Source organism: Heterodontus francisci, chromosome 5 (genome assembly GCF_036365525.1).
Source record: "Heterodontus francisci isolate sHetFra1 chromosome 5, sHetFra1.hap1, whole genome shotgun sequence".
In the NCBI taxonomy this organism is placed as follows: domain Eukaryota; kingdom Metazoa; phylum Chordata; class Chondrichthyes; order Heterodontiformes; family Heterodontidae; genus Heterodontus; species Heterodontus francisci.
In genome coordinates, this window is record NC_090375.1 from 134,011,459 (window position 1) to 134,015,679 (window position 4,221).

Genomic DNA, 4,221 nt, shown 5'->3' on the forward strand with positions numbered 1-4,221 from the left:
GAAATTGAAGGCAAGTGAGTGCCGCACGTCACGCTGAAGATCGGGAACTGATGGTAAGGTCGCTGTGGTTTGCATTTTAAATATTGCAAATATGTAATTTAAACATTTAAACCAGTGTCCCATCGCAGAGTGGTGGAAGGGTTGGCATGAAGCCTCCCGCTGCTGGGAAGATCAGGCCGGCAATCCCGGTGTCAGGTTCCGTGGTGGCCGCTGCCACTCCGATTCTCTACCACCACAGCCCCCCCACCCCCACCACGACAAAATTAATGTGCCTCATTCTTAGCGGGTGGGGACCTGCATGACAGTGTTCAGGAGAACTTTCTTGATCAGTATATTCTAACTACGAAGGAGGCATTGCTGGATCTAGTGTTGGGAAATGAGGTGGGCCAAGTGGACCAAGTGTCTGTCAGGGAGCACCTGGGTCAAAATGATTGTATCATAAGTTTTAGACTCATAATGCAGAAAAGCAAGGAATGAAATAATGTTGAGCATCTAGATTGGAAGAGGGCTCATTTCAATGCAATGAGAAGGGATCTAGCCAGGGTAGAGTGGAACCAAAGACTGACAGGAAAAGCTGTAATGGAACAATGGGTTATCTTTAAGGAAGGGATACTTCAGATACAGGCTGACATGAGTGCGAAAAGTAAGGGAACAGGGCTCCTTGGATGACAAGGGAGATAGAGATTATGATGAAACAAAAAAAGAGGGTGTATGATGCATGTCAGGTGAATTCTTCAAGTGAGAACCAGACCATATACAATAAGTAGAGAGGGGAGGTGAAGAGGAAAATAAGACTGGCAAAGAAAGAATATGAGAATAGAATGCCAGTCAACATAAAGGGAAATTCAAAAATCTTCGACTGGCATGTAAATATTAAGCGGGTAGTATGAGGTGGAGTGGGGCCTATTAGGGACAAAGAGGGTAATATATGTTTAGAGGCGCAGGCCAAGGCTAGTATACGTAATGAGTACTTTGTATCGGTGTTCCTTAAGGAAGTGGAATCTGACAAATTATCCATAGCGAGAGTAGAGGCAATGGATAGGGTACAAATTCAGAGGGGGAGGTGCGAAAAAGGCTTGCTATGCTTAGGATAGATAAGTCACCTGGTTCAGATGGGGATGGAGACAATGGAAGGGCTTGCCATAATCTTCCAAGTTTTCCCTGGATACGGAGGAGCTGCCAGAGGATTGGAAAGTGGCAAATGTGACACCCTTATTCAAGAAAGGGTATAAGGAAATCTTAGCAACTACAGGCCAGTTCATTTAACATCAGTGGTGGGTAAGGTTTTGGAAACAATAATCAGGGAAAAAAATCAACACACATTGGAGAGGTTTGAGTTAATTAGGAAAGCCAGCAAGGATTTGTAAAAGGCAGATCATGCTTGACTAAACTAATTGAATGTTTTGATGAAAGGAATGCGGTGGATGCTGTCTATATGGATTTTAAGAAAGCATTTGGCAAGGTACTACATAAAAGGCTGGGTGACAAAATTGAGGCTCGTGGAATAGGAGGGTCAATGTCCAATTGGATAAAAAAAATTGGCTTAAGGACTGAAAACAGTGAGTCATAATAAATGGCTGTTTTTCCGTCTAGAGGATGGTAGACAGTGGTGTTCCCCAAGGGTCAGTACTAGGACCACTGCTTTTTTTTGGCTATATATAAATGACCTGGATTTGGAATACAGAGTAGAATTTCAAAATTTGCCGATAACACCAAACTTGGAGGTGTGGCAAACAGTGAAGATGATATGAACCGCCTGCAACAGGCTGGCAGAATGGGAAGAGAGGTGGCAGATAGAATTTATACTGACAAGTGTGATGTAATGCATTTTGGCGAAGTGATAGGGTGAAGCAAAATAGACTTAATGACACAGTTCTAAAGATTGTGCAGGAACAGAGGGACCTGGGGGTTCATGCACAGCGATCTTTGATGGTGGCAGGACATATTGAGAGAGTGGTTAGTAAAGCATATGGGATCTTGGGATTCATAAATAGAGGCATTGAGTACAAAAGCAGGAAGTTATGGTGAACCTTTATAAAGCTCTGGTTAGGCCCCAACTGGAGTATTGCGTCCAGTTCTGGTCAACACACTTCAGGAAGGATGTGAAGATCCTTGAGAGGGTGCAGAGGAGATTTACCAGAATAATTCTAGGGATGGGGGATTTTAGTTACAAGGTTAAGTTGGAAAAACTGGGTTTGTTCTCCTTAGAACAAAGGAGATTGAGGGGAGATTTAATAGAAATGTACAAGATTATGATTGGCTTAGTTAAGTTAGAAAGGAACAACTGTTCCCATTAACTAATGGTACAAGGGCTAGGATTGAAGGTTTTGGGTAAGAGATGCAGGGGGAATATGAGGAAGAACTTTTTTACGCTGCAGGTGGCAATAACCTGGAATTCGCTGCTCACAAGCGTGGTGGAAGCGGAGATGATCAAAGACTTCAAAAGGAAGTTGGATGACCACTTGCAGGGCTATAGGGATCGAGCAGGGGCGTGGGACTGACTGAATAGCTCTGTGGAGAGCTGGCAAGGACCCAATAGGCTGAATGGCCTCCTTCTGTGCCATAAATGACTCTATGACTCTATGAGTATGATGTCCTATATGTCCAACAGAAATATGTTAGATGGACAGATAGGTATTGACTCCAGAAAAACATATACCTGATCTGAGCACTAAAATTTCAACTGAACAAACCACTTCCATTATAGCTATTTCCTGATGCAAGCAAAATGAAGTCCAAAATCCTCAACCCAAGCATAAAATGGAACACAATTATCTGGTATTTAACACTCTGGCCTGCTTATAGCTAATTTACTGCCAATTTTCACTGATAACATTGTTATACAGTAGCTACCAGTTTGACATTGATGTCTCTGTTACATTTTTGGCTTTTATTCTTGCTCTTTTTTTCAAGTCCACTCCCATAGGCATGGCAATGCTCCTTTTGTTCCAAAGTGTACCTTTACTTGCCCAATGATTGGGTAACTGAGCTCAGTGATTGAACAGAGGACGCTTGTCACTGTATTTCAGCATATTAATTAAATCACATACTTTCACATGAACTACGTGAACTTCAGATGAGAATAAAATAAACATTTCATTAGGCCATCACTCGACAAACTGACAAATTTATTAAACAGTAAATGGATAAATGAACAGAAGTATTGACATATTGTAGATATGTTGATAGGGTGAGATGAAGTAAGGTGGGAGGAGGTTCGTGTGGAGCATAACCACTGGCATAGATCTGTTGAGTCAAATGGACTACTTCTGTGCTGTAATTCGATATATATTTACAGTCGACATTGGCTTTATTATTCACCCTTGGAAATTAAAGAAAAGATGGTCATGTAAATGTAAACTGGACCTGATATGGAGCCCCTGAATTTTAACCTTTGTGTGTAAGTTTGTAACTAACTAGCCATAGAGTCTATTTAGCCTATCTCTCCCTCTCTCCATCTGATGTCTTTAGTTGGACAGCTCAGTTGAAACAAGAATGGCTGAGAAACTCTTCAAACATTTATCAAGACAAAGGACATCCAAACATGTGTCTTCCAAACTCAAAATAAGCTATCCATAAAATACATATGCAAACAAATTCCACAAATGCTTGTGTTTGAATTGAATGGGCCGACCTGATACAGCCACAGGATCAATATTCTGGGCTTCATGTATCGACATAAGCTCAACAATTTTCTATGAGTGAACCTGGATATTAAGCCCATATGTACTGTGACTGCATGAGAACAAGATATACCACAACACATCACAAACAAAAATGGTTCATTTTTGTCACAGGATCTTTAGAGTGCTAAGGGTGGCACAGTGGTTAGCACTGCTGCCTCACAGCTCCAGCGACCTGTGTTCAGTTCTGGGTACTGCCTGTGTGGAGTTTGCAAGTTCTCCCTGTGACCATGTGGGTTTCTACCAGGTGCTCTGGTTTTCTCCCACAGCCAAAGACTTGCAGGTAGATCAGTAAATTGCCCCTAGTGTAGGTAGGTGGTAGGAGAATGGTAGGGAATATGGTATTAATGTAGGATTAGTATAAATGGGTGGTTTGGTCAGCACAGACTCAGTAGGCCAAAGGGCCAGTTTCAGTGCTGTATTTCTGAAAATAAATAGAAATTAAATTATATTGCCAGCTGTATAGCATTCTCTGGTCAGGAAAAGGTGTGTTCATGTAACCATGTCTGTATAGAGTTTAACTCACTGCAATCCAAAT